The sequence below is a fragment of the Mobula birostris genome, chromosome 28 (assembly GCF_030028105.1).
Source record: "Mobula birostris isolate sMobBir1 chromosome 28, sMobBir1.hap1, whole genome shotgun sequence".
Lineage (NCBI taxonomy): Eukaryota > Metazoa > Chordata > Chondrichthyes > Myliobatiformes > Myliobatidae > Mobula > Mobula birostris.
This window is the reverse complement of record NC_092397.1, coordinates 31,352,566-31,375,986: the sequence shown is the minus strand read 5'-3', so window position 1 is coordinate 31,375,986 and position 23,421 is coordinate 31,352,566. Positions and strand designations below refer to the sequence as shown.

Sequence of the window (23,421 nt, the reverse complement as noted above, 5' to 3'; positions counted from 1 at the left end):
GATGGGGTTTACGTCAAGCTTTTGAATGAAGCAAGAGGCGAGAGTGCCTTGACTAGCAGTTTCATATCTTTCCTAGGTACAGGCGAGTACCCAGAGGATGAGTGAGTGGCGAATGTTAAACCTGTATGTAAGAAGGGAACAAGGTAAAATCCAGAGAACTGTAGACCGGCAGGTCACACGTCAGTTGTACAAAAATTTCTGGGTTACATTCTTCCAGATTGTATATATGAGCTTTTGGAAGCCACGGCCTAATTAGGGAGAGCCATCGTGTCTTCCTGTTGGGAAGGTCGCAGCTTCACAACTTGATTGAGTTTTCTGACAAGGTGACGAAAGACGTAGATGAAAGTAGGTCTGATGATGTCGTCTACATGGATTTTATTCGGGCATTTAACAAAGTGCCTCTTGATTAAAGAAAGTGTTTGAAGAGGCTTATTTGAGCTGGAGGTCTGTAATTCGTGGTGTTCGGCAGGGATCTGTGCTGGGCTCCCTGCTATGTGTAAAATATTAAAATGACTGGGATGAAAATGTAGATGGGTTGTTTAATAAGTTTTTTTTAATGATACCAAAAGTGGTGCAGTTGTGGATAGTGAAGAAATCCGGCAAAGAACACAGTGCAATGTAGATCACTCGCAGATAAGGACAGTGAAATGTCAGGTGGAGCTGAACACAGATAAATGTGAAGTGTTGCACCTCGGTAGGCCAAATGCAAGTAGTAAAGCGCTAAGCGGGGTGAAGACCATTAACAGTGTTGCTGAGCAGAGCGGTTTGAGGTCCAAGTTTACAGCTCCTTGAAAGTGACTACGGAGGTAATTCTGCGGTTAAGATGCTGATCAAATGTTTGTTTTAATGAGATGAGTTATTGAGCTCAAAGTTCAAGAGGTGATGTTGCAGCATTAAAAAGACTTCGGTTAGGCCACATCTCCAGAACTGCATATAGTTCTGGTTGACGCAGTACAGGAAGGATTTCCAGGCATTGGAGAAAGAGCAGAAGAAGCTTACCAGGATGCTTTCTGGTTGAAATGGCGTGTGCTGACAGAAGTGTCCTGACTAACTTGGGCTGTTTTCTTTGGAGCAGCAGAGGCCGAGGGGAGATCAGACAGAGCTTTATAACATTATGCGAGGCGCAGATCGAGTAGATATGGAGTGTCTTCATCACATTGTAGAAATGGCCAATACGTTGAAGGTGAGAGTGGATAGTCTGAAAGGAGATGTGGGTGGTAAGTTTTTTTTTTACTCAGACTGCTGGATTGGTGGACCTAAGTACATTTGGGTTTTTTACAGAATGTTTATATAGGTACATGGACATGAGGAGGATGGAGGGAGATGGACCTTGTGTTGGTCGGAAGGATTAGATTTTCGGGGTTTACTAATTTACTTTTCATATTGTTTGGATCTATTTTATGGGCCAAACGGTCTGTTGCTGTGCTGTACTATTCAATAATTTGTTCTATATGCTGGGAACAAGCCAATGGTTGTGTACAAATACAAACAGAGCAAAGAGTTAAATTGTACCACAGAGGTAACAGTTAAACAGTCAAAGAATACAGGACTTAAGGAATGCATGTCGTCTGCAGAATGCTAGATCTGTGGCATTCAACTCAGGCGACCTAGGCCTGTACCTGAAAACCAGATATGATTGTGGAGGGTATTTCAAGCACGAAGAGACAAATTCAAACGAGATCCGAGGTGACATCGGATGTGCGATAACTCAGACAGGGTTTGCAATACATTACATCCTGCAAAGCGAAACCCAATAGGATGAATGGCAGTGATGCTTCATTACCAGATGGCTCAATGTCTTCTCTGCCTGCTTTGGAAGGGAGAAGTTCCGTGCTGTATCTGATCACCCAGTGATTTCCGTCTCAGAGGCGGATGCTCGGCTGCCTTTAAAGACAGTGAACCCTCGCAACGTGAAATATCCCGATGGAGTACCAGTTCAGGCTCTGAAAATCTGTGCCAACCAATTCACGTGACTATTCAAGGACATTTTCAACCTCTCACTGTTACAGTCAGAAGTTCCCAGTTGTTTCAAAACGGCAACAATTATACCAGTACCTAAGAAGAATAATGTGAGCAGCCTTCATCATTATTACTTGGTAGAACTAACATCTCCAGTAACGAAATGTTTTGAGAGGTTTCGCATGACCAAACTGAACTCTTGTCTCAGCAAGGACCTGGACCCATTGCAACTTGCCTATTGCCAGAATAGGCCAAGGACAGATGCAATCTCAATGGCTCTCCACACGGCTTTAGACCACCTGCAAAACGCAAACACCTATGTCAGGATGATATACTCTGGTGGAGATAAACATGAAAAGGGTCTTTCAATCGTCTTAGACAAAAACACACCCAAGAGCCTGTCAGGATGCTGGTATATCTCAGACAGAATGATGCTAATCAAACTAAAAGGACAACATAACAACATCTCTAACATCCAAGTATTTGCACCCACAATGGCAAGCTCAGAGGAAGAAATTGATGCCTTCTACCACTCCCTAGACAAAGCACTAGAAAAATGCAAATCACAAGAATCCATCATAGTCATGGGCTACTTCAATACAAAAGTTGGTGATAGAAGAGAAGACCGTATTGCTGTAGGCCAGGCATTGGGAGAAAGAAATGAAACAGGTGAAAAACTTATACCATGGTGTAAAACAAACAATCAGATAATCATCAACACTTTGTTTAAACGACATCCAAGAAGGAAATGGACATGGAGAAGCCCAGATGGGAACAACAAAGTTCAAATCGACTACATAACAATCAATAACAGATTCAAAAACTCGATAACTCAATCTACAAGCTACCCTGGAGCAGACTGTGGAAGCGACCACATACCAGTCAATTCCGTAAAAGTGGCATCACGGGTAGATAGGGTCATGCAGAGAGCTTTTGGTATGTTGGCCTTTATAAATCAAAGTATTGAGTAGAGGAGTTGGTATGCTATGATAAGATTGTATAAGACATTGGTGAGGCCAAATTTGGAGTATTGTGTGCAGTTGTGGTCACCTAATTACAGGAAGGATATTAATCAGGTTGAAAGATGTAGAGAAGGCTTACAAGGATGTTGCCGTGACTTGAGAAACTGAGTTACAGAGAAAGGTTGAATAGGTTAGGACTTTATTCCCTGGAGTGTAGAAGAATGAGGGGAGATTTGATAGAGGTATATAAAATTATGATGGGTATAGATAGAGTGAATGCAAGCAGGCTTTTCCCACTGAGTCTAAGGGAGAGAAAAAAAAAGAGGACACGGTTTAAGGTTGAAGGGGGAAAAGTTTAAAGGGAACATGGGGGGGGGCTTCTTCACACACAGAGTGGTGGGAGTGTGGAATGTTCTGCCAGATAAAGTGGCAGAACATATATGAAAACATATATGAAAATCTTGGACAGGTACATGGATGGGAGGTGTATGGAGGGATATGGTCCAGGTGCAGGTCAATGGGACTGGGCAGAAAGATGGTTCGGCACTGCCAAGAAGGACCAAAAGGCTTGTTTCTGTGCTGTAATGTTTCTATGGTTTCTGTGCTTTCTAACGGAAATTAGAGAAATCAATGTTTATGCCATCAGGCTGGAGGCTACCCAGACGGTCAATAAGATGTTGTTTCCCGTTCATGGGTGTGGCTTCACCGTGACAGTAGAGGAGGCCGTGGATTGACATATCCGAATGGGAATGGGAATGGGACGTGGAATTAAAATGTGTGGCCACTGGCAGATTCTGCTTTCTCTGGGGGACAGAGCGTATGTGTTCGGCGAAACGGTCTCCCAGTCTGCGTCGGGTCTCGCCAATATATAGAAGGCCACAGCAGGAGCACCGGACGCAGTATATCACCCCAGCCGACTCACAGGTGAAGTGTTGCCTCACCTGGAACGACTGTCTGGGACCTTGAATGGTAGTGAGGGAGGAAGTGTAAGGGCAGGTGTAACACTTGTTCCGCTTACAATGATAAGTGCCGGGAGGGAAATCGGTGGGAAGCGATTGGGGGCACGAATGGACAAGGGAGTCGCGGAGGGAGCGATCCCTGCGGAAAGCAGAAATGGGGGTGGGGGATGGGAAAGATGTGCTTGGTGGTGGGAGCCCGTTGGAGGTGGCGGAAGTTACGGAGAATTATGTGTTGGACCCGGTTGCTGGTGGGGCTGTAGGTGAGGACAAGGGGAACCCTATCCCTAGTGCGGTGGCAGGAGGATGGGGTGAGAGCAGATGTGTGTGAAATGGGAGAGATGCTTTTGAAAGCAGAGTTGATGGTGGAGGAAGGGAAGCCCCTTTCTTTGAAAAAGGAAGACATTTCATTTGTCCGGGAGTGAAAAGCCTCATCCTGAAAGCAGATGCGGCGGAGACGGAGGAATTGCGAGAAGGGGATGGCATGTTTGCAAGAGACAGGTTGGGCAGAGGAATTGTCCAGGTAGTTATGAGAGTCTGTAGGCTTATAGTAGGCATCAGTACATAAGCTGTCTCCAGACATAGAGACAGAAAGATGAAGAAAGAGAGTGTGGTGTCGGAAACGGTCTAGGTAAATTTGAGGGCAGGGTGAAAGTTGGAGACAAAGTTAATGAAGTCAACGAGCACAGCATGGAAAATGTCTGCTTGCATTTACCGGTTCTCCGGGACTTCGTGTGGTGCAAGAGTGAGCTGTACAAAAGAGAAGGCTTCACTGAAATGGGGTGGTGGTCGGTATCATGAGGTTCATTGTTGCTTTGTTCATCACACTTTTTCTGTCAAACGATTATCGCAATTGGCAAACAAGAGAAAATCTGCAGATGCTAGAAATTCTATCAACAAACACAAAATGCTGGAGGAACTCCGCAGGCCAGGCAGCATCTATGAAAAAAAAAGTTCTTCTTCCATAAATGCGGTCTGGCCTGCTGAGTTCTTCCAGCAATTTGTGTGGGTTGATTATCACAAGTAATAGTCTGTAACTTCCCTTTGGAATTGAAGACAATTCGAGGTGGCAGAACCGTGACAAGGTGGCGGATCCTTCGCTGACGGCGAGGAGATCACAAGCTTCCATCGCTGTCAGCGCCGGGCCGAAGGCCAAATGGAGGTCACGAGGTTCGGGAAAGTTTGATTCTGTTTTTCACTGTGGTAACAATGTTAGAGCTGTGAAAGGAGCATTGGGCTGAACTGCCCGGAGAAATCACACTTGTTAATGGAACTGCTTTGAACGATGGCAATAGATTTCTTATAATGGACTGTATGAATTCTCAGCTCTGAAGCTGCTTCATGAGGATGAGGGTGAAGTCTGTTATTGTAACTACGGGGTGATGGGATCAGATTTAGGTAACAATAACTATGTCACCAGTGATATCACAACTTCTTTAAATGGCACTTACAGAATCGGCTGGCAAGCCGACTGTATTTATTGTCCCGGGGTATCCTCTTTCTATTTAAATGGTGTCTCTGGTCTGAACAAACGCCGTCAAGCGGTTATTACAATTTGGCGAAGGTAGTAGCAAATACATACCATCTGCCAGCGTTGAAGGCTGAAGGAGACTGAGCATTGTTACTGGACTGTAGTGTTCCTGTTCTGGGGACCCACCAGACTGGCTCGTGAGATCATCTGTATGGCTCCAGTGTTGCAGTAATTGGCTAACGACACAGCCACGGTGCAGATATAAGTCTGAACACCAATGACATTATCACAAAATGGCAGCAAGCTGCAAAGCTGCCTCTCAAAACTGAGCAGCATTAAACGTTCTGTTGGCTGAGAGTGAAGAGAGCTGTGCCATCATTGGCCTGGAATAATGGACAAACACCCTTGATATATCTGGGCTCATCACCAACTTCAGCCGTGTGGATCCCGTTAGACGCTGTTAAGGGTAAGAAGTTTGGTCCGGAGTTATATACGACTCTATTATCACCTTTGGAACCTATAATTGACTTCAATCCCTGCTAGGAAGTTTGTGCAGCTCCAGTTGCTGATATTAAACCTTGTTTTAATTTCTTGCCTGAGAGCACTCTGCGGCGTGATGGCCCAAAGAACGGCTGCCTACATTGTTGTTCAGCAACCCTCCTCTTCAGGATAGTCGATGACAGGATCACTGAGGAGACCTGAATTCTCTGGACAATTCAACTGCACCCACAATCCATGTTGTCCTTTACAGAACGAAAGGGAAGTGGGAGGAGCTACAGTAAGTCAAATTTACGTAGCGCTTTGGCAGGGAAAGTTCACAGATAACGTGCAGTCAAGCTCGGCAAGAAAGGTCTTTGTAAAGTCTGATTTCCCTTTGCACAGTAGGAGACTGGAGTCATTTTGCGCAGGAAAACAAGCTGAGGATGCAAATGACAGTTAATGTTGGTTAGCGACTTTGCTAAAGTGGTGCGAAAATGCGGGAGTTGATAGCTGACAACTAAAGGCACGGTTCAGTGTGCTCGGAGTGATGGACTCAGCCGCTGAGTGTAACAACGAACGCTGCGAAATACAGATTCTCCCAGGGAGATTCGAAGAAACAGTCTGAACACAACGTGTCCTTCTTCTTGGAAAATTCTACCATTCCAAGCTCACAGCAGCAAGAGATTCCACCTTCCCAATGAGCACTGAACTGATCACTTCAATGGCAAATTATTTGTTCACTTTCTTTGTGTTTTGAGCAGTAAAATCAGCATCTCCCCGTCCGGGAATTGAACCCCGGTCTCCCGCGTGACAGGCGGGGATACTAACCACTACACTAACGAGGAATTACTGTGGATATGTCATTTCAAGCACATATAAAATCACAAGACGGTGGATAGAATTACCTTGTTTGTTGAGTGCAATTTTGGAGTCAGTGTCCTTCCCACAGAGGTTTCTCAGTTTCCTCCAGTTTCCTCAGTTTCCTCACCTATTGCGTTCAAGGATTAGCGAAAGGAAGTACTCTCGTTCGAACTCAACTCCGTCTTGTTCAAAATAAATGCGACATGGAGGAAATCATGTGTAGCTCTTCGAATTTTGAAGGGATCATTCTCACTTCAGTCCGATTCCGTTCCAATTACTGGGAGTTTTCTATCTCCGGTTTGTAGAAAGATGTCACCATCAACTGGACATAACGGGAACTGCAGCACAGTCAGGAATCAGATTGACCAGACTCAGGCAGCTCGAGCCACAGTCATGCACCCCTGGAGACGATTCAGGACCCAAGCCTCCTGCAGAATGATGGCACAATGGTGATATAATGGTGAACATAGCGCTCTTCCAGAAAACTGACGCAAAGTGATTTCCAACGATCGCAGTTAGCAGAATTTTCATCCTTCATTGAAACTATCAGAAAAAAAAACTATTCATAGAACCGGATATGCGCAGACTCCTTTCGGCCGGCTGGTCTAACCCCGAAAATAGCTATATCCATGATTGAGTATAAAATTATTACTCACCCTGGGCTGGCCAGTCGATCAAAGATGGATTTCCTATCTTTCACATTTTCTCGATCAACCAACCAGTGCAGCGCCCTGCTCTCAGTCTAACCCAGAATCCCATAACAAACGAGGACACATCAAAACATGCCGGATGATGTGTTGACCCTGACTGTGTCAGTCTACTCACCACTCAATCTAGCTATCCCTGTGGGATCCCTCGCCACACCCTCTCTCCAGTACACGATTAAACTACACCATTTTATTGTGGTTAACAAATGTAAGATAGAATCACAGACTCATGCCACCTTGAAACAGGCGTTTCGGCCCGCCACGTCCATGCTGACAATCAAGAACCAATCTCACCAGAAAAAAAAAAATCACTTACGAGCTATTGCCTTCAATGCCTTGATGGTTGAGGTGCTCGCCCAGACAATTCTCTAATGTTGTGAGTGTACCTGCTTCCACCAGCCACTCAGACATGGGTTCCAGTTTCCAGACACCATCTTCATGAAGTTCCTCATCTGATGCTGTCTAGGTGTACACACGTTAGGGCAGTTTACTGGTATTCTGATAGGCCCCCGCTAATCTGATACGACCTTCAAGGACCTCCGTCACCTCCAGCACTCCATGGATACAACCGCACTCTATCCAGTCTCAGTTTATACCGGAACTCCCCATCTCAGGCAAAATCCTGATGAATATCCCCTGCATTCAACGCTTCAGTTAATTTACAGAGTGCACGGAAGTTTCGATTCTCGAATCCGCGGTAAATTAGACAAGTCATAGATGGTTTCGTCCGAATGGATGACCATGCGCCCAGCACACTCCCGCTGCGCCACTCTGCTATTGGCTGAATGTGGTGCTGAGCTGCTCCGTTGTGGACGCTTCCAATTCCTTACCTTTATTTTTGCTTATCGGGGTTCTGCTGACATCACATCGTTTCCCTTAATAACTGCTCTTCGTTGATTTATTTCGCGCCTATCTCTCTGCCCGTGTCTCTCTGTTTTCTTTCCGTGTTCCCTACCCCCTGTCCCATCCTGTCTTTATCTCTGTGCTGCGACCCATTCGGAGACCCCGTTCCAGGCATGTCAGCAATGAATGTGTTTTGCATTATCTATCAAGACGACTTCAGTAGTCCTGCTGTCACACATTCTGTTTATCTTCCATTGTGTCTCTTCTGCGTTCTGTCTCTTTGTCTCTGGGCTGTTCTTCGGGACAAACATCAATGGGTCGAACAACAGAGAGCCGAAATGAGCCAAAGGACATTATTTCCTCCTGTCGGTATTTTGCAGCTTACGATGCTTTCACTCACACCAAGGTGGTTTAATTTAATCAATCCCGAGGTCTCGTTAACTTCTCAGCCGGTTGATGTAATTGATAAATAACACAACGAAATAGATCGCTGCTGATCCCGCTGTTGTGCTTTTCTGCCTCGTGAGTGTGAAAACCTGGGACCGAGTCTTTAGGCCGACTCCGGATGCTCCGGGAGCGGATGTGTTATCCAGTCTGGTTCGGGATGCTGTTAGCTTGCTTCTCTTGTTTGCACGATGTGTGTTTCTTTCTCCCTCTTTCTCTGCTCATTGGCTTTTGGTCTGTTTAAAATTGGATTATTCGAGTTTCTTGCCTTGTGGCTGCTTATGAGCAGACAAATCTCAAGGTGTATAATTTATACCTTCTTTGATAATAAATGTGCGATGAATTTGAATCCTCTCTCGTTAATATATTTCGCCTCTATTGCCTCTGAGAAAGGAAGATCCAAACGACCCCGTTCTCCTGCCTGCAGGTAGGGACCGTGCTTAAGGAATGATATCTTTAGTGAAGGAGGGAACGCGGCAAGTGGTCACTAGGCTTGTCCGCTGAGGAGACCTTAAACACAGTGGGCCGATACTCTCTGGAATAATCTCGTTTCTTCACACACTCACGGAGCGCCAAGATTAGGAGTTCTGGAGATGTCCGGCTCAATAGGAAAGCAGTTCAGTCCATGTTGGTGGCAGATGATCAGTCGAATGTTAAGAGTGACCAGAGTCACTCAACCGATAGAATTTCCAAGGAACACCCTGAATTCATAAGAACCTACACGAGGTAAGATGGGGATTGATTACAGATGGTTACTATGGATCAGTATGCAGAAGCTCTGGACTGCAAACAATGCCTCTTCTCCCCACAGTACATCGGCTGCTCTGTCAATCTGTTCCACATCCCCACTTCACTGTCTGACTATACATCTTCCTGTTTCACACCGATTCTAAAACTACATAAAAAGAAAGATATCAAAATATTAGTGAGTGTGTGAAGTTCAGTGAAATGGGAGGTAACGTTAATCAACATAGTAGTTTAAAATAGAAGGGAGCATTTTATCGAAATGCTAAGGTTTTGTCGCCCTCTGACAGTCAACGTGATTCAGCTGAGCGAGGACGTCAATTCCAAAATGCTTGCTGGCAACCATACAGCATGTTCCAAAACTTTGGTTAAGCAAGCAAGGTTTATAGCGAGGAGACCCGAATCCATCAGTAGAGAAATTGTTTTTTTCAATTATATAGAGACACAACATCTGGAATACCATTTAGAGTACGGGCATTTAAAGGGCTGGTGTTAATCGCGGGAAATGAGTAAACATTATTTCTTAAAATTAAATGAATACCTGTGGTGTGCAACTTGTGTTCTGAACCGAGCTCGAGATACAAGGATTGTATCTTTTGGAATATAGAGCAGTAAGAACTTGTTACAGAATAGATGTAAAATCCTGAGAGGTCTTAACAAATGGGATGTGATGAGACTGGTTCCTCCTGGATGAGAGTATAGACTACAGTCACAACAGCACGTTCATATGAAATGCTGGAACAGTGATCCGGTGATTCCAATGCAGAGATGACCATTCAAATGAAACAACTGGAAGATCTGTATCGCCCACTCCCCTTCCTATCTTCTATGTCCGGAGATAAGGCGTTCCGTTCGGTGCTGTCCTCTGCCACAATCCTGTCCCAGAGAATAAAGCTGCTGGGCTCCACCAATCTTTCCACCTCGTCGCTAACAGTGTGAAACAGCATCCGTGTCTCACCCAATAGATTCCTCTCCCTAAATTTCAAAGTCGCAAGATTAAATTAAATTTATTACTGAAGTATATACATGTCACCATAGGAGCATTCACAGTATATAGAACGAAACACAGGCGAATCAATGAAAGACCGCGCTCAACAAAGACAGCAAACGACAAAGGTGAACAAAACCATAAACTACTTAAATACAAGAAGGAAAAAAATAATACTAATAAATAAACATTAAGTGTCGAAAACATAACATTGATAAGTCTTGACAGTGAGTCTCTGGGTTGTGGGTACAGTTCAGTGTTGGGTAAATGAAGTTGTCCATTCTTCTTCAATAGCCTGATGGCTGAGGGGTGATGGACCTATTGATGGGTTACCTCCTTCCCATTGCCAGCAGCGAGAAGAGAGTATGATCTGGACGGTCGGGATACTGATTTCCGTGTAGCTGAGCTCAGCGGTGGGGAGGGATTTACCTGTGCTGGACTGGGCTCTATCCATTACTGTTTGTGAGCGTTTCCGTACAAGGGCATTGTTGGTCCCATGCCAGGTCCTCATGCCACCAGTCAATATGCTCTCCACCGCACACCTATGGAAATCTGTCAACATTTTAGATGACGTGTAGAGGTGCTGCCGAGCCTTTTCTGTAGTGAAACGTATGTGCCGGGCCAAGGATTGATAATCTGAACTGATAACACTGAGGAACTTAAAGTTACTCCCTCATCCTTCCCTCGCTGATTCTCCTTCATCCCTCAGCATCCGCACTGCGCCCTCACTCGGCTTTTCACATAGATTCCCTTCTCACTTCTTTCATTTCTTGTGCTGAGTTTGCAACTCACTCCCATAACTCCACTTCAGTGATAGTTTAACTACCTCGAAATGTTTTTAGAGCTTCGTCCGTTGGTGTTTTCACAGGAGCGCCATCTCTCCAAAGGCATAACACGCTGCCAGGAGGTTATGACCATCGCGTATTTATTAATGTCCACGTACAACTAATATTAACATAATTCCATACCATAGAAACCATAGAAACTACAGCACAGAAACAGGCCCTTTGGCCCTTCTTGGCTGTGCCAAACCATTTTCTGCCTAGTCCCACTGATCTGCACACGGACCATATCCCTCCATACACCTCCCATCCATGTATCTGTCCAATTTATTCTTAAATACTAAAAAAGAACCAGCATTTACCACCTCGTCTGGCATCTCATTCCATACTCCCACCACTCTCTGTCTGAAGAAGCCCCCCCCCAATGTTCCCTTTAAACTTTCCCCCCTCACCCTTAACCCATGTCCTCTGTTTTTTTTCTCTCCTTGCCTCAGTGGAAAAAGCCTGTTTGCATTCACTCTATCTATACGCATCATAATCTTATACACCTCTATCAAATCTCCCCTCATTCTTCTACGCTCAGGGGAATAAAGCCCTAACCTATTCAACCTTTCTCTGTAACTGAGTTTCTCAAGTCCCGGCAACATCCTTGTAAACCTTCTGTGCACTCTTTCAACCTTATTTATATCCTTCCTGCAATTTGGTGACCAAAACTGAACACAATACTCCAGATTAGGCCTCATTCCAGCTCTTATAATCAATACTTCGATTAATAAAGGCCAATGTACCAAAAGCTCTCTTTACGACCCTATCTACCTGTGACGACCTTTTAGGGAATTTTGTATCTGGATTCCCAGATCCCTCTGTTCCACTTAACTCCTCAGTGCCTTACCATTAACCCTGTATGTTCTACGTTGGTTTGTCCTTCCAACACTTGTGAGATATTCCTTTGAGAAATGTCCAGGCCTGTTCGTGTTCAATATCTCCACTGTGTTGTCACATTTTCTCCTTCAGTTTGCCAGCCACTGCGCTTTCAGTATTTAACTTATTTTGTGTTTGTGTGTGTGTGTGTGTGTGTGTGTGTGTGTGTGTATGTGTATGTGCATCTCTTTGTTTACGTGCCCGTGCGTATGCGTGTCTCTGTTTGTTTACATGCGTGTGCGTGTGTCGGTGTTCGTATGCGTGTGTGTGTGTGTGTGTGTGTGTGTGTGTGTGTGTGTGTGTGTGTGTGAGAGAGAGAGAGAGAGAGAGATTCACGAACAGATATAGCATCAATTTAATGTTTGGAAACTCATTCCCAGACCAAAGAAACAACTCATATCAACAGTCCGCCTCTGGGAGGGAAAGGGTCCCTTTGCTTAATCAAAAAGGGCTTTAAATTCCATTTTCTGTGGTACGTTTTGGTATCTGTTAATAGCTTTTAGTTGAATTAATCAAACGTAATTTTATTTTTGCAATATAAGAACATTTCTCCGAATATCTACTTAACAAAAGATTTGGGAAGATGTTATGAGCAAGCAGATTCACGGGTTTGGCAAGTGAGACAGAAGACACGGATCAACACACCCAAAATGCTGGAGGAACTCAGCAGGTCAGGCAGCATTTATGGAAAGGAGTACAGTCGACGCTTTGGGCCGAGACACTTCAGGAGGACTGGAGAAATCAAATGAGGAGTAGAATTGAAACGTGGGAGAAGAGAGGGAGAAGCCAGGTGATAGGTGATAAGCAGCTGCCAGCGTGTCTTTACACCGTCCCACGTGGGGGAGTTAAAACCCAACCCTTACTGTATCAGTTACGCAGCTTCGGTGGAGAAATGGAAAAACCGCCCCTCGTTACAGGGCATCAGCGATAGTTCCCACCTCCCTATCTGTCACTCACTGGTCCGGCCGTGATGGTCTGAACATGACACCAACAGTTAATCCCGGTGGAGGAAGTGTTGCATTTGAGGGAAGTGCTTGCAGTACATTAATGTCGCGAGTTCCGCTTCACAATGTGAACTGTTGGTTCAACACTGAAGGAACTCCGACATTCATTCAATCATCGGGACAGGATTAGGAAGTTAACGGCACCTCGGGATTTAGTCCGCCTTGTGGGTGGAAACGTCGTTTTTTTTTTTAAAGCCTCACAAGTGGGATGAATTGTCCGTCTGAAAAAATAAATAATGTAAAACATAGTCACTGGTGAAATAGCGGGAACGAGATGGAAGAAAGGATAGAGACTAAACGGCATAGAGATAATAACTGGGTGGACCAGAGAGCAGGGAAGAAAGAAAGAAAGGTGGAGAAAAAGAGAAAGAGGAGAAACTGGGAATGAACGAAAGAAAGTGAAGAAAGTGGGTATGAATACGGGGAAACGAGGGAATGGACCCAGACATATACAGACCCAGAGATAAACACACACAGACACACAAAGCATAGCACAACATTCACACACAACAATTCTTTGTATTTTCCCCAGCAGAGTGGCGCAGCGGAAGCGTGCTGGGCCCATAACCCAGAGGTCGATTGATCGAAACCATCCTCTGCTATTGGCGACAACGTTTATGCATCTTCGTGTTTCAAAACATAAACGTGTCATATTATGCATCTGTAGAAAGAAACCACATTTCAATTGACATCTGCCATTTATTCGTACTTCTTTGAATTCTCGTCTCTGTGGCGCAATCGGTGAGCGCGTTCGGCTGTTAACCGAAAGGTTGGTGCTTCGAGCCAGTGATCAACAGTTTTATTTTAAATCTCTTTCTCATACAAGAGAAAATGTGCAGCAGCATCTATGGAATAAAGTATACGGTCGGTGTTTCAGGCCGCAACCCTTCTTCATGAGCACGAAACAGCCTGGCCTGCTGAATTCCTCCAGCATTTTGTGCGTGTTGCTTTGATTTCCAGCATCTGCACATTTTCTCGTTTGTGATTCGACTTCTGCACTGTGAAGTCTCTTCCATGGAATTGAATTGAATTGTATTGGGAGAGAACAAGGTGAAACAATAACAAAATGCAGAATAAATTGTAACAGGGACAGAGAAAGCACGGCGCAGGTAAATAATGAAGTGCAGTTCCATAACAAGGTAGACCGTGAGGTCAAACGTCCATCCTATCTTATGGGAAACCATTCAATAGACACAACAGTGGGACTGAAACTATCCGTGAGACTGTGATACGTGCTTTCAGGCTTGTGTACCTTCTGCACGATGGAAGACAGGAACGAGAGAATTTCCGAGGCGCGTTGTGTCTTTGGTCAGGAATCTAACAGACCTCCGTGGTCTAATGCTGTGTTTTTCATTTAATTTGGGATCCTCGATCATCCTACAAGAGGGACTACCACCATCGTACATGAGGGATCCATCTGAGCCATTAGAGTGAATTTCACTCACAACAAATTTTCCATGAATTACAGTTCTGCGTTCATAGTGCCCGGTTAGAGGTTATTTTTTAGTATAAAAGTGTACACCCGGCAAGGGCCAGGAATCGAACCCGGGTCAACTGCTTGGGAAGCAACTATGCTCACCACTATACCACCATTGCCCCATGATGCAAAACAGATACATTGACTGAATGGTTTCTGGTGCTATAAGATTCTGTTACTCGATTCTCAGTGTTTGAGCTGTTTTCTGAAGGATCATTCCTCACTCTGTTGCAGTTCCTATTCTGACCACTGGATGTCGCGACGTTCCGACAGACCGGAGAAACACAGCTCCTGAGATCCGACTGAAGGGAGAATCGACCCGAGAGATTCGAATGCTTTCCTGCTTCGCGGATCAGTAAATGAGAAATAAATCCTGATTATACATATCCGGTCAGTTAGACGCTAATGTGAACACTTCCTTTGGCCAGTTCTTGAACACAGTAAGTGACTGAATCGCTAAAGAATCCTGATACACCACTGATACACAGTGAGAAGGGGATGGGTAAAAAGCGGCAGCTCTACTCTCAACAAACAAACACCAGAGTGACTCTAATATGAACCCTACTAACCCTGACATCCATGAGACAGATTCCACACTCGTGTTTATTCCTCGTTATTTCAGTGGTCCGAATCCCCGGCGGGGAGACCGTTTTCCTGCTTCAAATAGAAACTGGAAATACAAGAGAAGCTTTCAACGAAACAAATGGGGTTGAAGTATTAGACAACAGACAATAGGAATAGGTGCAGGAGTAGGCCACTCAGCCCCTCCAGCCAGAACCACCGTGCGCTGTGATCATGGCTGATCATCCACAATCAGTAACTTTTTCCTGCCTTCTCCCCACGTCCCTTCACTCCGTAATCTTTAAGAGCTCTATCTAACTCTTTTGTGAAAGATTATAGAGAATTGGCCTCCACTGCCTTCTGAGGCAGAACATTCACAGAACCACAAACCTCTGTGTGAAAAAGTTTTTTTTTCTCAACTCCGTTCTAAATTGTCTACCCCTTATTCAAAAACTTTGTCCTCTGGTTCTGGACTCCCCCAACATCGGGAACATGTTTCCTGCCTCTAACGTGTCCAATACCTTAATAATCTTATATATTTCAATCAGATCCCCTCTTATCCTTCTAAATTCCAGTGTATACAACCCCAGTCGCTCCAATCTTTCAACATACGATGGTCCCTCCATCCCGGGAATTAGCCTCGTGAAGCTACGCTTCACTCCCTCAATAGCTAGAATGTCCTTCCTCAAATTTGGAGACCAAAACTGTCCACAATATTCCAGGCGTGGTCTCACCAGGGCCCTGTACAACTCAGAAGGACCTCTTTGCTCTTATACTCAAATCCCCTTGTTATGAAGGCTAGCATGCCATTAGCTTTCTTCACTGCCTGCTGTACCTGTATGCTTACTTTCAGTGACTGATAAACAAGGACACCTAGATCTCGTTGTACTTCCCCTTTTCCTAACTTGACACCATTCACATAGTAATCTGCCTTCCTGTTCTTGCCACCAAAGTGGATAACCTCACATTTAAGCACATTAAACCCCATTTAGAAAGTGGGGCATTCGAGTGTGCAAATAGCCCGGAACGGGAGAGTTTCTCGAAATCAAGGAACGTTGTGTTTAGCGGCCTTTTTCCCAGGTAGTCCCTCAACACGTCTGTATTTTAAAACGTTCGGCGAACATTCGGTGCCCGAATCCGTCATTCCAAACACATTAGACCGGGGCTGTTGTATGATATAAACTCTTGCTCTTTCCCAACACTCATGCCGATTCTCTCAGTTTGGCTGTGTGACTGTCTGGAGAAGACAGGCAAAGGTACAGCTGAGACACTTTGGAAAGAACCTTACCATGTGGACGGCTTTAAAACCGCCCTGCCTCTCCCGCAGCCCTGGATCCTCCAAACAGACGTTTCACAACGTGGACCGGGGAAGGTATGCTTACGTTTTGTGACGTCATTGCAACACATTCGCATCAGCTGCGTTGCTCCGCCCATAGACCTGATTGACGGCAGAACACATGCGGAGGGTTCGAGTTGTTGACTGGCTCAGGAGCAGTAGCAGTTGGTGGCGCAGGCAGTGAATGTGTGGAGATAATGGGAAATATCATCATCAAGTTCGCCGATGACACGACTGTGGTGGGCCTCAAGAGCAATAACGATGAGTCAGCATACAGAGAGGAGGTGCAGCGGCTAACGGACTGGTGCAGAGCCAACAACCTGTCTCTGAATGTGAACAAAACAAAAGAGATGGTTGTTGACTTCAGGAGAACAGGGAGCGTTCACTCTCAGCTGGACATCGACGACTCCTTGGTAGAGATCGTTAAGAGCACCAAATTTCTCGGTGCTAACCTGGCGGAGAATGTCACCTGATCCTTCAACATCAGCTCCATAGCAAAGAAAGCCCAACAGCATCTCTATTTTCTGCAAAGACTAGAGAAAAGTCCGTCTCCCACCCCCCATTCTCACCACATTCAACAGAGGTTTTTTTTGAGATCATCCTGTGCAGCTGTATCACTGCCTGGTTTGGAAATTGCACCATCCTGGATTGCAAGATCCTGCAGCGGATAGTGAGGTCAGCTGAGAAGATCATTGGCGTCGGTCTTCCCGCTATTACAGACATTTACACCACGCGCTGCATCCGCAAAGTAAACAGCATTATGATGGACCCCACGCACTCCTCATACAAACTTTTCTCCCTCCTGCCATCTGGAAAAAGGCACGAAAGCATTTGGGCTCTCACGAGCAGACTACGTAAAAGTTTCTTCCCCCAAGCCATCAGACTCCTCAATACCCAGAGCCTGGACTGACAGCAACCTACTGCCCTCTACAGTACCTATTGTCTTGTTTATTGTTTATTGTAATGTCTGCACTGGTTTGTGCACTTTATGCAGTCCTGCGTAGGTCTGGAGTCTAGTGTAGTTTTTGTGTTGTTTTACGTAGTTCAGTGTAGTTTTTGTATTGTTTCATGTAGCATCTATGGTCCTGAAAAACGTTGTCTCATTTTTACTGTGAACTGTACCAGCAGTTGCGGTCGAAATGACAATAAGAAGAGACTTGCATGATAATGTAGGTTCAGGAGGGAGGGGGTGGAGCGTGTTTGGAAAAGGAACCCAAAATGAAGGGTTCGAGCGAATGGCTGAGGAGTTGGAATGCAGTTGAATCTCGATCTGGAAAACGGAAAATGTAACATAATTTTGAAATGATTTCAAGTAATGGAACGGTAGGGATTTCAAAGTATTGTTTAAATTTGACCAAGAACAGCCTTCTATCAATCCCATGAAATTAAGTACAGCAACACACAAAAAAAAAAATGTTGGAGGAACTCAACAGGCCAGCCAGCATCTCTGGGAAAGAGTTCAGTCGATACTTCGGGCGGAGACAATTGATCAGTCCTGAGTTCATATAGCGTTTGTTTGTGTATCGCTTGGATTTCCAGCATCTGCACGTTTTCTCCTTTGAAATTAGCCACAGAGTTGAAATCTGCTTTTGGGAATATAGATTGTGCTCAAACCCTAAAGGAGGTGCTTTGCTAATCGTTAGGATAAGAAACTGTGAGAAGACATTTCATTTGAAGACTTAATTCGGTTAAAAAGATATGCAAGTTGTCTAATGAAAATAGAAGTATCAGGGATGTTAGAACTGGTGTTCTGGTGCAGGTTTTGATCGAAGAGATTAATTCTTATTTATTGGGAGGCAAGGTTAAGAAGGTGAAGAGATTACAAGTAGTCTGAAATGGGGAAAGGATGGATAACTTATCTATTGATATATTTTGATACAGTGAAGCTTTCTGATAAAGTTAGTCTGGGTATGTTAGTTATGACATATGAGCTTATATTCTGCCTCTGCTTAGATGTAAAAATATCAGAGCTTTGGGCATGTCGTGGCAGTGTGTCATGGGAAACTAAGGTGTAGTAAGTGTGGTGGGAAACATAAGTATGAAGATTGTGAAGGTATAATGTTTAATTGTTGTAATTGCGAGAACATAGTGCAATTTATAAATATGTGAAGTGCTTAAGAAGGCCGCTGAAGTTCAACAGGTTAAAGGAAAAAGTTAAACCAAATGTTAATAAAGTATTACCAGTCGGAGAACAGAATGGGAGGTCAGTGGCTATATGTCGCATCACAGGTCCATTACTAAAGATACACTACTAGCTGATAAAAGGAAGTTTGTGGCCTTATAAATGATGTGGTGAATTGTACTGATCAGGTATCTAGTTGCACTGAGAAAATTAAAATTATTGTAAAAGCTGCAGAAAAGTATCATGGTATTCCTGGTGTTATGTGGGAAACTGTAAAAGAAGCTCTGATGGGCGGGATATCTGAATTCCAGTCTCTTTGTGCAGGTACAGAATGAGATTAAGGATATTGCAGTGGAATGAAAGAAGCCTGATGGGCAAGACATTGAGAAGTTTATTTCTGATTCATCAAATTCACCTAATATGAAACCTGGCTGTTATCATATTTATGCGTCAATTTGCAGGATTATGTTGTAATTACATGTGATAGGTTGATTGGTAGAGGGGCTGGTGTTATACATAGAAAATAGGTGCAGGATTAGGCCATTCGGCCCTTCGAGCCTGCACTGCCATTCAATATGATCATGGCCGATCATCCAACTCAGAATCCTGTACCTGCTTTCTCTCCATACCCGCTGATCCCTTTAGTCACAAAGGCCGTATCTAACTCCCTCTTAAATATAACCAATGTTCAATAAGGAAAGGGATAGGACATAGAGTTGTGGATGCGAATGAAGTGCATGATGTGTCTGTAGTAGAAGTATTTGATTCAACAAACAGGAGTATTGAAGCGGTAAAACTCTTCTGAAAGCTTTTGATTGACTTGTTGGAAAGTATATGTAGTTGTAGCTCAGTAAGGGTTGTTAGGTGTGGGTATTTTAGTGCACAGAATTCAATGTGGGGTTGTTAACAGAATGGTTTGATTGTAGTAGATTTTTTTCAATATTTCACATGTTGTGTTTCTTAATGGTGGGAGAGGTAGGAGATTTATTGTTCATCATTGTTTGGAAACTGCTGTAGATTTAACTTCAGTTTCTAACATTGTGGCTGGAGTGAGTGAGTGGGATGTCATGGGTGATGAAGCATTGGACAGCGATGATTTTCCTATATTTATAAGCTTGGGTTTGGATTTATATAAGGGACAGGTGACCACTTTTAGGGTGTGGAAGTTTGGTTAATCAAACTGGGAGATGTTTTACGTGATGAATGTCTGTCATGGCTGAACGTCGAGGATGATATAGATTTCTGCAATGAAAGGTTATTATTCATCAAACTGCAGTGGAAGCGTCTCCTGTGTTAAAATGACATTGATAGGAGAAAGGTTCCATGGTGGACGGAGGAGTGTGCAGAGGCAATAAGGGGAGAAATAAGGTGTTTGGGAGAGTTTTGAAGTATCACTCTCCGAGTGACCTTCTTAAGTGTGAAAGGACACAGGCTGCAGTGAGGAAAGTTGTGAAGGTTGCGAAAAAGGTTTACTGGAGGTCTTCTTATGATTGTATTGGAGGGGATATTAAACTTGGAGAAGTTTGGGGAATGATTAAGAGAATCGGGCAGGAGAAAGGATTCATAGGGTTAATAAAATTCCATTATTGATTTGAGAAGGTGATTGTTAATCAAATAGAGAATGTTATATTACCAGCTCGGTTATTTTCTGCAATTCATAATGAAGATATGGAGCATGCGTGATGAGAATAGGTTGAGTGAACTTGGCCTTTTCTTCTTGGAGCGACGGAGGATGAGAGGTGACCTGATAGAAGTGTATAAAATGATGAGAAGCATTGATCGTGTGGATGGTCGGAGGCTTTTTTTTCCCGGGGCTGAAATGGCTAACACGAGAGGGCAAAGTTTTAAGGTGCTTGGAAGTAGGTGCAAAGCAGATGTCAGGGGTAAGTTATTTTTTATGCAGAGAGTGGTGAGTGAATGGAATGGGCTGTCAGCGACGGTGGTGGAGGCAAATACAATAGGGTCTTTTAACAGACTCCTGGATAGGTACATGGAGCTTAGAAAAAATAGGGGGCTACGTGTAACCCCAGGTAATATCCAAACTAAGTACATGTTCGGCACAGCATTGTGGGCCAAAAGACCTGTATTGTGCTGTAGGTTTTCTATGTTCTATGTTCTGAGATAAATTAAGTGAAGAGCCTTAACGCTGTTGGGGTAAGTAAGGATTTAAGTGAATACTCTGATGTGTTGGAAGGCAGCTGTAGCAATGTTAGTAATGTAGACTTTTCTTTGTGTGAATTTAAGAAAGGTATTAATAGTACAGGTCAGATTGCACCAGGAAGGATGTTATGTTATTGAACCTTTAAAAACATAGCTTACAACTCTCAAGATATTATTAATATTTTGAATCATATTTGGAGTTTTGGCCTCCTCATAGAACATGGCATTAGCAGTGCCTGTTACAAAACCTGGGAACCCCCCGTAGAATCCTTCTAGTTCATGATCAACGTCATTAACGTCACATACCATTGGGATACACTGATGGAATGTATGGTAAAAGACCGATTGTATTATATTCTGAGAAAGAGAGGGGACGCAGCATTTTATCAGAGTGGATTTTGGAATGGTAGAATGACATTGGATTCAGGTTTGCATTTGGAAGATGATATTATGAAAGCACAGGTAAATAAAGAAGTTGCAAAAACGGTATTTTATATTGAAAAAGCATATGATATGTTATGGAACGAATCGATTATGGAAATGAGGAGTGAGAGGAAGACTATTTTTTTCTGAGTTTTATTTTATTTGTACAGTCTACGCAGGTAAGGGTGGATAATGTTTACTTGGTGAAAGTAGGGGAGGAGATTTATCCATTTACGTGAATCGATCATGGGGTACTAACTCTACCATTGCTGACACTTATTCCTGACGAAGGGTCTCGGCCTGAAACGTCAACTGTACCTCTTCCTAGAGATGCTGCCTGGCCTGCTGCATTCACCAGCAACTTTGATGTGTGTTGCTGACACTTATCGCTCTGTTGATCTGGAATACCTGATTATTAAGTGCAGACCATTTTTATCAACCTCAAGAGTTTACATGCATCATTGTTGTCGCAGTTTATGTTCCACCGGATGCCAATGCTAAAGTAGCCATGAAACATCTCAGAACCACTATTAGCAAGCTGCAGACATTGCATCCAGACGGAGCCTTCATTGTCGCTGGGGACCATAATCATTGTAACCTACGCACTGTGCTTCCAAGATTTTACAAAAATGTATTATGCACCACCAGGGGTAATAAAACTTTCGATCATGTCTACACAAATGTGGCTGACACTTACAAACCTCCCCCACCTGGGACAGTCCGACCATCTTGCATTGTTTCTGCTTCCCATTTATAGCCCGGTCATTAAACGTGTGAAACCCACAGTGAAGACTATTAAGATCTGTCTGGAGGGTGCTGACTCTGCTCTTCAGCACAAATTCCAGCACACAGACTGGAGCGCGTTTGCTGCCCATGCCACCACAGATTAGCAGGTTAAAATTGATTTATACACCAACTCTGTCCTTGAGCACATCAACAAGTGTGTAGATAGGGTGACATCACAACAACAAATAAAAGTTTTCCGCAATCAGAAACCATGGATGAACAGTGAATTTCGCATCCTGCTGAAAGCCAGAGATTCAGCCTTCAGGTGTGGAGTCCGGGAGCGGAGGGGAATCCCTTAGGCTAAACACATATGCAAACAGAGAATAGAGGAGCATTTCATGGTACTTACAGAATCGGCTGGCAAGTCGACTGTATTTATTGTCCCAGGGTATACCCTTTCTACTTAAATGGTGTCTCTGGTCTGAACAAACGCTGTCAAGGGGTTATTACAATTTGGCGAAGGTAGCACCAAATACATACCATTTGCCAGCGTTGAAGGCTGAAGGAGACTGAGCAGCGTTACTGGATTGTAGTGTTCCTATTCTGGGGACCCACCAAACTGACTCGTGAGAGGATCGGTATGGCCCCAGTGTTGCAATAATTGGCTAACAACACAGCCACAGTGCGGATATAAGTCTGAACACCAATGACATTATCACAAAATGGCAGCAAACTGCAAAGTTGCCTCTCAAAACCGAACAGCATTAAACGTTCTGTTGGCTGAGAGCGAAGATAGCTGTGCCATCATTGGCCTGAAATAATGGACAAACATCCTTGATATACCTGAGAACATCACCAACTTTAGCCGTCTGGATCCCGTTAGACGTTGTTAAGGGTAAGAAATTTGGTCCGGAGTTACATACGACTCTATCATCACCTTTGGGACCTATAATTGGCTTCAATCCCTGCTAGGAAATTTGTTCAACTCCAGTTGCTGATAATAAACCTTGTTTTAATTTCTTGCCTGAGAACATTCTGCGGAGTGATGGCCCAAAGAACGGCTGCCTACGTTGTTGTTCAGCAACCCTCCTCTTCAGGATAGTCGATGACAGGATCACTGAGGAGACCTGAATTCTCTGGGCAATTCAACTGCTCCCACAATCCATGTTGTCCTTTACAGAACGAAAGGGAAGTGGGAGGCGCTACAGCAAGTCAAGTTAACGTAGCGCCTTGGCAGGGAAAGTTCACAGATAATGTGCAGTCAACCTAGACAAGAAAGGTCTTTGTAAAGTCTGATTTCCCTTTGCACAGCAGCGGACTGGAGTTATTTTGCGTAGCAAAGCAAGATGAGGATGCAAATGACAGTCAATGTTGGTTAGTTGCTTTGCTAAAGTGGTGGGCAATGCGGAGCTGACACCTAAACCCAGGGTTTAGTGTGCTCGGAGTGATGGACTCAGCCGCTGAGTGTAACAACGAACGCTGCGAAATACAGAT

General features: G+C 44.2%; 1 protein-coding gene across 1 annotated transcript in view; it reads left to right on the top strand.

Annotated features, from left to right (window-relative positions):
* LOC140188978 (uncharacterized) overlaps window positions 1-23,421 on the top strand; it is a 595,826-nt gene that overhangs the window by 499,790 nt on the left and 72,615 nt on the right. The gene's annotated exons all lie outside the window — the stretch shown is intronic.